Source organism: Muscardinus avellanarius (genome assembly GCF_963383645.1).
Source record: "Muscardinus avellanarius genome assembly, chromosome: 2".
Classification (NCBI taxonomy): Eukaryota; Metazoa; Chordata; class Mammalia; order Rodentia; family Gliridae; genus Muscardinus; species Muscardinus avellanarius.
Genome location: NC_137787.1, coordinates 70,990,936 through 71,002,582, shown reverse-complemented (window position 1 = coordinate 71,002,582; position 11,647 = coordinate 70,990,936). Strand labels below are relative to the sequence as shown.

General features: G+C 38.9%; 1 pseudogene across 1 annotated transcript; it reads left to right on the top strand.

The window, feature by feature from the left end:
- Positions 1-8,013: 8,013 nt before the first annotated feature.
- Positions 8,014-10,120, top strand: LOC308258738 (large ribosomal subunit protein uL30-like 1; annotated as a pseudogene). Its single transcript has 2 exons — positions 8,014-8,083; positions 9,298-10,120. The product of its transcript is annotated as a large ribosomal subunit protein uL30-like 1 (transcript).
- The last annotated feature ends 1,527 nt before the right edge of the window (positions 10,121-11,647 follow it).

Below are 11,647 nucleotides of genomic sequence, written 5' to 3'. Positions count from 1 at the left end.
AACACGGCATCCACTCTTAACCCCCACTTTCTTGTTGCCATGGTACATTATTATCCACTTTACTTTCTTGATAGCATCTATCTCCGCTGGAAACTGTCTTACATTTATTTATTTGTTTGTAGTCTTTCTTCTCACATGGAATATAGGTTTCCTGGTTGCAGAGGGAAATTCTACCTGGCTCAGCTGTATTTCCTCTTTGACAAGAACAGTGGTGGGTATAAAAGAAAGACAAATTTAGTGTGAATGCACACCTGCCCCTCCCAGCTCTTCCTCTTCTACCTCCAAGCAGGAAGCTCAGTTCCTGGCTCTACTATCTGGACTTTCCTTTCTAGGGACTTAAATTCAGCAGCTATTTTAATATATCATAAAATAGCAATCATAACTGGATATAATATATTGTTGTACAACTAGACAGCTACTAAAGTATCTTACTTTTTCAACTTATCTATACTAATACACTTACCTGACTATATATTAAAACACTACTAACAGAAACTTCATTGTTACCTAAAACTTTTCTGTGCTGCACCTATAATTTGGGATATGGTTTGGGTGAAATGGCATAATACATAGATTATATCCAAGAATCATATATCTGCTACTCAGAAGCAAAGGTGATAATACCAAATATAATGCTTAATATTTAAATTATGAATAATGTCACTTATAGGGTCTTTTTTCCTCAGAGTTATTTTTCTTTTTGTGGTATTGGGGCTTAAACCAAGGGACATTCTACCTATGAGCTATACATCCAGCCCTATTTTATTTATTTATTTATTATTTTTGGAAACAAGGTCTTAATAAGTTTCTGACATCCTCACTAAGTTGCTGAGGCTGACTTTGAACCTGCCATCTTCCTAATCTTCCTGTCTCAGCCTCCCAAATACTGGGATTAAAGGCATGTGCCACCATGCCTGGCTTTCAGTTTTATAAGTGCCTCAATTCATACACTCATTCTCTGTGGGCCGTTGTGGTAAATCTACTGTTATGTGGTTACTAATTGACAATATTCAGCTTTAAAAAGAAAAACATAAAAGATGGTTTCCAAGACCCTCTCCACCCCCAGGAACTGATTTTTACTCCAGTTGTTCTCTCTTCTGCTAAAATCACTTCAATTTTCCACTCTCTGTGCTCGCATCTAATTAGCCATCTATCCTCACACAAGCCTGCAAACTCCTCATCAACCCAGAAGTTCCTATGTACTGTTGGCATGATCAAGTCCTGTATTGAGCATGTTAGCTTGCTATTTCTATAACTAATACCTGATATAATCAAGTACTAAAGATGAAAGGTTTATTGTGGCTCACAGTTTTGGAGGTTCCATGATCAGGCAGGCACATTCGTTTTCTTTAGACCTCTGGTGGTGTGCTGGATGGCAATGGTGGGGAACAAGAGGCAGAACAAACTTCTCAGTTCATGACCAGGAACAGAAAGATAAAAGGATATCGGCATGTCAAAGTCCTCTTCAAGGGCCTGCCCCAGTGACCAGAAACTTCCCATTAGGCTCCACTGAAAGATTCTACCATAGGCTGAGAACCAAGCCTTTATAATAGACCATTAGGGGAAATTCTACATCCAAAATATAGCAGTAAGCTTTGGGGATAGGGAGATGAAATGTAGTCATTCTTATTCTTAGAGTTCAGATAAGAGAAAATCATTAGGTAAATATAGTTGAATTCAAAGCACAAAATATAATCACAAGAGGTAGATCTAAAACTCATTATCAGCCAGGCATGATGGTGCACACTTGTAATCTTAGTACTTGGGAGGTTGAGACAGGAAGATCCCAGGTTCTTGGCCAGCCTCAGCTACTTAGTGAGATCCTCCACCACTTAGTACGACCCTGTTTCAAAATAAAGAAAAAAACATAGGGCTGAGGGTAGAGCTTGGGGTTAGAATGCCCCTGGGTTCAATCAGTTCTGATAAATAAATAAATAAATAAATAAATAAATAAATAAATAAATATTCTCCAAATTAAAGAGCATTTCAGGGGAAAAAAACAAATAATGCTAAAGAAAGAATGAATATGGCTTGTTTGTGGACTTTAAAGAGACTTGATTAAAATGGAGCCTGTGTTGGGAAAAGTGAAAAATGAGGTTGATTACAAAATGAAGACATAGCATCAAGATGCTGAATGGCAGGAGAAGCATTTAGATTTGTTTGGGTAAATAACTTGGAATTTTATTCACTCTCATCTTTCTTCCTATGTCCCAATTTGTAGAGAAAATAAAAGGCTTTTTTTTCTTGAATAATTCCATCTTGGAAGTTTTCTATTTGTAGTAATGACAGTCTAAATTCTATGAAAGTATGTTAAGAATAGTAGCTGAAACCTCAAACTGAGATTTAGCATTTAGATATTTTTTCATAATGTCTGTCTGCTATTTTTAAACTTAAATAATTTGGTTTGGAGGAATGAAAGAAATGATCTTTAATGAGAGGGTGACATTTTTTCTAGACAATGAATGGATTTTCAAGTCAGCTCATTTCAGGACACAGTTACTTTCTCAACTATTATAAGCAGCTTTTGGTTTGCCTTAGGATTTAGAATAAGAATAATATTGCCTGGAGCTAAGAAATACATGACTTAATTTTTTAATTTAAAAATGTTTTTCTATCTCCTTGTGACCTAAGTTACTGTAAAAAAAAAAAAAAGAGAGAGAGAGAGATGGAGGAATTTATAAAGCATGTGTTATAGACTATGTGTTAATCAGCTTTTCATCATTGTGACCAAAATTTCTGACAAGCACAACTTAGAGGAGGAAACATTTTGGTTCATACTTTAATGGTCTGGGTCTATGGTCAGCCAGCTCTGTTGCTCTGAGCCTGAAATGAAGCAGAAGATCACAAAAAAGGCTGTTGAAGGAAAACTGCTCTGCTCATGGCAGCTGCAAACAAAGAGGAGATGAGAAGATAACCCCTTCCAGGGCACACCCCTGGTAACTAACTACACCCCACCTCCTAGCGGTTCATTCAGCTACCAATGAGTTAATCCATCTGATGAGGTTAAAGCCCTCATGATCCATTCACTAACTAAAATCCCCACCTCTGAACCTTACTGCATTAGGGTCCATGCCTTCAACACATGAGGCTTTGGGGGGACACTACAGATCCAAACCATAACAGAATAATACTTTAGTTAGGATAGACTAAGGTATGTTTCTATTAAAATTTTCTCTCAAATTTCAGCAACTTAGCAAAACCATAATTGATTTTCATTATGGTTTGGCAAGTGTCCTGTTGCAAATGGTTGCTGGTGGATTCCATGTAGCATTCCCATATAGCACTGATGCTCTACAACTAAGGAACAGCTGCTCCTTTACCTGAGACATATGCTTGTCAGTTTGCCATTCTTCCCACTAATCACTAATGTATCCCTAGCATCAAGGCCAAGTTTCAATCTCATTATCAAATTCGTTATGACAACATCAAAATTCCAGATCACTTTATTACATTACCCTCTGGCCCTGATGACTTATGATTTTGCAGCAACTGTTAGTTAAAAGTCATATCTATCAATAAAGATAAAACTGTACAAATTCATTCTAGTGAATAGTATTTTTAAGTTCCCCAATATTATTTACTTCCAAAAATAATTTATTCTTGCACTCTATTCCAGAATGACTTTTTTTTTTTTTTTTTTTTTTTTGTGGTACTGGGGGTGGAACCCAGAGGCTTTCTACCTCCGGGCTATAATCCCAGACCTATTTTATATTTTATTTGGAAACAGGGCCTCACTAAGTTGCTGAGAGCCTCACTAAGTAGCTGAGGCTGGCTTCGAACCTGTGCGATCCTCCTGTCTCAGCCTCCCAAGCGCAGGGATTACAAGCATGCGCCACCACGCCCGGCAGAACAACTTATTTTAAAAGTCTGCACTATAATCAGATACAATGCTTGATAAAGGGGAGTATAAAAAGAGAAAATAGGTTAATAGTTATCTGTCAACAAAACCAACTGGAATGGTGCTGTCAGATATTTAAGAAGAGAAAAAGGAAATGAATTATATTATGTGATTTATTCATAGGTAGATGTTGTATTAAAATATGTATTAAAAATTTTATTGTGGTCAATTACATAAAATTTTTTATTTTTAATCATTTTAAGAGTACAATTTAGTGGTATTAAGTACATTCATAATGTTGTACACCATTCACCTCCAGAGCTCTTTTAAGCTTGCTAAATCAAAACTGTACCTACTAAACAATAACTTCTCATTTCTTCTTCCCTCAGTCTCTGGTAACCACTATTCTACATTTCTAAAAGTTTGACCATTTTATATGCCTCCTTATAAGTAGGATTATTCAGCATTTGTATTTTTATGACTAGCTTATTTCATTTAGCATAATATTTTCTTTTGTAGCATATAACAGGATCTTCTTTGTTAAGGCTGAATGCTATTTCCATTTTGTGTATATACATACCACATTTTCTTTATACATTCACCTTTTGATGATGGACATTTAGGTGTTCATCTTCTTGCTTAATATGAATAATGCTGCGATTTATATAAATTGGCAAATGTGATAAAATCAAAGAGAGAAATGAATAGTCACATAAAAATTGTAGGAAATATCAGTACATCATTTCCCATAAGGGTTAGATCAAACAGACAGATGATCAATAGGAAATCAGAGAACCTGAACAACAAAATGGAACAGTTGGACTTTACAGACACATAAAGAACATGCACCCAACACAAGCAGAATACACATTATTTTCAGGGGAACATGGTCTGTTTTCAAGGATAGATCACACATTTGACCACAAAGCTAGTCTTGAATTCTTTCAGTAGATGGAAATCACACAAAGCAATTATTTTGACAAAACAATGAAACCAGAAGCCAATAGTTAAAGGAAATATGGAAATTTCACGAATTTGTGATAATTAAACAATACTTCCTTGAATAATTAATGGGCCTGAAAATAAATCATCAGGGAAATTAGAAAATACCTACAAAGAAAAACCCAAGACCTAGCCAGGCATGGTGGTGGACACCTGCAATCCCAGTACTTGGGAGGCTGAGACAGGGGGATGGAAGGTTTGAGTTCAACCTCAGCAACTTAGTAAGACCCTCAGCAACTTTACAAGACTCTGTTTCAAAATAAAATCTAAAAAAGGGCTGGGTATGTATCACAGACATAGAATGCCCCAGAGTTTAATCCACAGTAAAACAAACAAACAAACAAACAAACAAGCAAAAGATGATTAGTATCATTGATCACTAGGGAAATGAAAATAAAAGGCACAATAAGATATTACTTTATACCAGTTAGAATGATTTTACTAAAAAACAAAAAAAAAAATAAGGATTGACAAGGCTGTGGAGAATTTAGAAAACTTGTGCACTGTTGGTAGAAATGTAAAAAAGTATAGTCATCATGGAAAACAATATGAAAATTCCTCCAAAACTAAAAATACAGGTAAATCTGGAAATCCCCATTCTGAGTATTGTTTGCTTGATCTGTCCCTTACTGGAAATGGCATATTGGTGCCTCCTACAATTTTTGTGTTACTGATAATTTCTCTTTCCAGTTTTGCCAGTGTTGGCTTTGTATATTTGGGTGCTCTTCTAGGTGCATTATTTATTTATAATTTTTATGTTTTCCTGGTTGACACTTTTTTTTATCATTATATGATGACCTGTTTTCCTGGTGAACTGACAATTTTTTGTTTGTTTTTGTGGTACTGGGGGTGGAACCCAGGGCCTTTTCTACCTCCAGGCTATACTCCCAGACCCATTTTATACTTTATTTGGAAACAGGGTCTCATTAAGTTGCTGAGAGACTCACTTAGGAGCTGAGGCTGGCTTCTAACCTATGTGATCCTCCTGTCTCAGCCTTTCCAGCGCTGAGATTACAAGCATGTGCCACCACACCCAGCTCATGAACTGATAATTTTTATCATTATATAATGATTTTCCTTGTCATGTGAGAGTTTTTGTTTTGTTTTGTTTTTTACTTAAATCTTATTGTGACGGGCATGGTGGTGCATGCTTGTAATCCCAGCATTTGGGAGGTTGAGAGAGGAAGATCGCGGTTCACGAATAGCCTCAGCTACTACTTAGTGAGGTCATTTGCAACCCAGAAAGACCCCATTTCAAAATAAAGAATAAAAGCTGGGTGTGGTGGCTCATGCTTGTAATCCCCACGCTTGGGAGGCGGAAACAGGAGGATCGCACAGGTTCGAAGCCAGCTGTGCCTGCTGGTGTAGGAGACCCTGTTTCTAAATAAAAATATAAAATAGGTTTGGGAGTGTAGCCCGGAGGTAGAAGGGCTTCCAGGAACCCCAGTACCACCAAAAAGAAAGAAAGAAAGAAAGAAAGAAAGAAAGAAAGAAAGAAAGAAAGAAAGAAAGAAAGAAAGAAAGAAAGAAAGAAGGAAAGAAAGAAAATAGGGCTAGGGGTGTAGGTCAGAGGTAGAATGCCCCTGGGTTCCATCTCCAGTATCGCAAAAAAAAAAAAAAAATTTATTTGATAAAAGATTGGCCATACTTGCTTTGTTTTGGTCACAGTTTGCATGGAAAAACATTTTTCACTCATTTACTTTCACCTTATGTATGTCTTTTTTTTTTTTTTTTTTTTGGTGGTACTGGGGTTCCTGGAAGCCCTTCTACCTCCGGTATACACTCCCATGGGCTACACTCCCAGACCTTTTTTTTTTTTTAACATTTTTATGTGGAAACAGAGTCTCTTTTGCCAGCGAGGCTGGCTCCGAACCAGAATGATCCTCCTGTCTGCGCTTCCCAAGCGCGGGGATTACAAGCCTGCGCCACCACGCCCGGCTATGTATGTCATTTTATATAAATTTAGACTCCTATAGATAGTATATTGCTGGATGTTTTCTTATCCATTAAAGAATTCTGTGTCTCCCAACAGTGAAATTTAATCTATTTACATTTAAAGTTGTTACTGAAAGAAGGTTGTAGAAAAATACCTGAGTAAAACTTTCCAGTGATCATCCTTCCTCCTTAGAAACATCAATTTGAACACATGGAAGATAAAACACCTTCACAATATCTAAGAAAATCAGGTGTGCATTTTCAGCACTTAATTTTATAATAATAATAGGAAAATATGCATCAAAAAGGTGAGGAAGCCGGCATGGTGTTACATGCTTGTGATTCCGGTACTTGAGAGACTGAGAAAAGAGAATCACAGGTTCAAGGACAGCCTCAGAAACCTAATGAGTGAGATTGTTTTAAAATAAAATTTAGCCGGGCGTGGTGGCGCACGTTTGTAATCCCCGCGCTTTGGAGGGAGACAGGAGGATCGCGCAAGTTAGAAGCCAGCCGCGCTGGTGTAAGAGACCCTGTTTCAAAACAGGGAGTGTAGCCCAGAGGTAGAAGGGTTTCCAGGAACCCCAGTACCGCCAAAAATAAATAAATAAATAAATAAATAAATAAATAAATAAATAAATAAATAAAATTTAAAAAACTCTGCCGAGCGTGGTGGTGCATGCTTGTAATCTCAGCAATTGGAAGGTTGAGACAGGAGGATCGCAGGTATGAGGACAGCCTCAGCTAATTAGTGATACCCTTTGCAATTCAGTGAGACCCTGTTTAAAAATAAAGAATAAAAAAGGGCTGAGGGTGTAGCTTGGAGGTAGAATGCCTCTGGGTTCCATCCCCAATAATGCACTATATTGCACCACTACTCCATAAATCCCAGGCAGCACTTCATGAAAAGAGACAGTGTTTGCTCCTGAGAACAAAAGAAGGAAAACGTAGAAGTTTGCTTTGGAAACCAGTACGAAGCCTGTCATGGGAAAACCCAGCATACCCAGCACCCAAAATAATATCATAACCCCCAACACCAGGCCAGCACATGCAGCTAGAGGCCCTGGTCCTGACTTTCTGCAAGCATAACACTGGCACTCATGGGATGAGCTCCAAATCTGGCCTGTATCACTGCCAGCTGACTACATATGCTTGGGACCTGAATAAGCCTCAGCAGCCGCCAGGCCATATTTGCCACAGGCCTTAGGCAAAAAGCCCTTATAGCAAGAGTCTCAGAGGCCATGGGCACAGGTGCAGCCCAGTACTGCATCAGCCTTAGGGGTCAAGGATTCTGGCCATGGCAGTTCTGGGGTCAGGGTGCCCCCTTGCACTGCAGCAGCTGAAGTAGTCATAGGCTTAGGGACCTAATCAGCAACCTGACCTGAATTTCTAGACAAACTTATAGCTGAAGTAGGCTACCAACAAAGCTGTACTATGAATGCTAGATTAGGTACATACATTAATGCACTGACATAAATACATGGCATAGTAATCAAGAAAAATAAAAGAGAAGTGATAAAACCAATGGAAAAAAATAAGATATCAGTGACTAAAAATAAAGAGATGGAGATCAGAGACTGCCTGACAAAAATTTAGAATAGCTGTTTCTTCAGCAAGCTTTAAGAACATGCAAAGAAATTATTCAGAAATTTATCAGAAAAAATTAACATATTGAAATAATTTTTAAAAAATGGTAATCCTGCAGCTATAAAATTGAATGAACAGAAGGAAAAAGGATCACAAGTTCAAAGCCAAGCATATAGTAAATTGTAAAGATCTTATTCCAAAATAAAATATAAAATAGGAGATAGGGGAAGATGGTAACTGAGTAAAGCAGCTTCTACGAGTACTGCTGACACTCAATCTCCATAGTGTCAAAAATAACACATTCCAGAGACAGAAAGTACTATCAACAGAGAAATAAAAGCTATAAATACAAGAGAAAGAAAAAAAGAAGACTAGAACCACCAGAGGAGTAGAAAAGAAACCTGCCTGCCACAGTGGTGGCTGCCACACCGCCACCATCTTGCCTCACAGAACCAGACTCCAGGGAGGAAAAGCAAAGGCGCTGAAGTGACCAGTTGCAGTCCAGTAAGATATAATCCAGCAGTTCTTTCAGCAAGAAGATGAGGTAAAATTTTCAGCAGCCAAGTCCATCACGGTCTCCAGGGATTCAGAACGGAGCTCAAAACCAGGGGAGATATGCCAGCCTCACTGACGAGGGCGTGGCAGTGACACCATATTGCCAGCAATAGCTGCTAGTTCACCATGCCCACAAAAGCTCCAACCCGGCGCCACTACAGTCATAAGTGAAATTGCAGCCCCTACAAGAGAAATCCCAGTGTTGCACCTTCAGGGACACAACCATCTTTGATAAACTCCCTAGGTCTGATATCTAGCAGTTCAACTCAGTGCAGGAGTAGGGGTGGCAGAAATAACTACACCCTAGTCAGAGTTCCCTGAAGGAAAGCCCTGGCACAGCTGTGACTAACTCCCTGGGTCTAAGACTTTGTGATACAACTCAGGGAAGGAGCGGTGGCAGCGGAGATTCCCACACCCCCCAGAGATCTGGAGCACAATAAGTGAAGTCAGGGTGAAATGGAGAAGAATCCAGAGAAGGTGGGAGTGGGATCTGCTGTTGATCATATCAGAAGCTCAAAAGATCCCTTTGGTTCCAGAGAATCTCCTAAAAAAAAAAAAAAAAAAAAAAAAAGGAAGGCTTACCAGGCCCTCAAAGCAACCCAGGCAAAACAGGCACTTTTGGCAAAGAAAGAGAGGAAAATAAAAGAGTTGAGATTTAAGCGCCTGGAATCCTTCCTACACGATTCCTGGAGGCAGCGCCGGGACAAGGTGCGCCTCAGACAACTGGAAGTGAAGCCTTGTGCGTTGGAAATGCCAGATAAGCATTCCTTGGCCTTTGTTGTCTGCATCCAAAGGATCAACGGGGTGAGTTAACTGGTGCAGAAGACCATTGCAAACCTGTGTCTAAAGAAAATATTTAGTGGTGTCTTTGTCAAAGTCACGCCCCAGAACCTAAAAATGCTGCATGTAGTGGAACCTTACGTGACCTGGGGCTTTCCGAATCTGAAGTCTGTTCGGGAACTCATCTTGAAACGGGGACAGGCCCAGGTCTAGGGTAAGGCCGTGGCTCTGAGGAACAACGCTTGCTTGGAAGACCTCATTCACGAAATTGCCTTCCCGGGGGAGCACTTCCAGGAAGTCTCTCGCTTCCTGCACCCGTTCCAGCTCTCCGTGGCCTGCCACGCTACCAAGAATAGAGTGGGCTTCCTCAAGGAGATGGGCTCACCCGGCTATGGAGGGGAAACCATCAATCAGCTCATCCTCTAGCTGAACTAAGGCAGAATATTCAAAAACACAGTGCATTGGAAGAGCCTGTGTTTCTGTTTTACAGAACTGTTACCAAGTATCTTCAGAGAAAATTATTTTCTGCCTTCAGACCCTGGAAGGAAGGGGATGGGGAAAGGACAGGAGGCTGTGGTCATGCTTGGCACTGCTGTCAAGGCCCAGTTTCAAAGAAAGGTGCCATGGCTTCCACATGGGCTGCTGTCGCCTCTGAGGTCAACATGGCCACCGGGGAAGAGTCCTGCTCTGTGCACTTTCTGCCCTCCTTGGTGCTGGCCAGGAGCAACCCAGCTGTGTACAGAGTGCCCCGGACTCTTGCAGCAGTGGGCCATCTGGGGTCCCGGGGTCTTTTTTTGTAAAGATTTAAAATACAGTCAAGAAGAACAGCAAAAAAAATAAAAAATAAAAAATAAAAAAAATATATATATATATGTATATATAAATATATATATATATGTATATATACATATATATATATACACATACACACACACACACACACACACACACACACACACACACACAATAATACTGGGAGACTTCATCACCCTTCTCACACCATTAGACCGATCTTCTAGACAAAAGGTCAGTAAGATGCCTCAGATCTAAAGAACACCATAAATCAAATGGACCTGTTGGACACATACAGAATATTTTACCCAACTACAGTGGAGTTCACATTTTTCCCAGCTGCTCACAGAACCTTCTCCAAAATTGATCACATCCTGGGACACAAAGTGAGCACCAGAAAAATTCAAAAATTGTGACATACTTTCTTGTGTCTTTTCAGACCATAATGGAATGAAATTAGAAATCAACTATAAAAAGACCCAGAGAAACCACATGAAAATGTGGAGGCTGAACACCACACTTCTGAATGAAGAATGGGTCATAGAAGCCATAAGAGGTGAAATCAAGAAATTTCTAGAAACAAATGAAAAAAAAAAGATGCAACATATCAAAACCTCTGGGACACTTTGAAGGCAGTATTAAGAGGAAAATTTATAGCACTGAGTGCTCACATAAGAAAAACAGAAAATCATCAAATAAATAACCTAATGACATACCTCAAAGTCCTTGAAAAGTAGGAACAGTCTAACCCTAAAGCCAGTAGAATAGAGGAAATTATTAAAATCAAAGCAGAAATTAACAAAGTAGAGAATAAAAAAAAATTTCAGAAAAATCAACAAAACCAAAAGCTGGTTTCTTGAAAAAATTAACAAGATACACAAAACACTAGCCAACCTAACTAAAAAAGGAGAGAATCAACCCAAATTATAAAGACAAGGGATGAAAAATGAGATATTACTACTGACAATGTAGAAATCCAGATGATTATTAGAAACTACTTTGAAAAACTATACTCCAACAAAATGGAAAATCTGGAGGAAATTGATAACTTTCTAGTATTACAACCTTCCTAAACTGAGTCAAGAAAATATAGAACACTTAAACCAACCAATAACAAAGAGATTGAAACAATTATAAAGAACCTACCATCAAAGAAAAGCC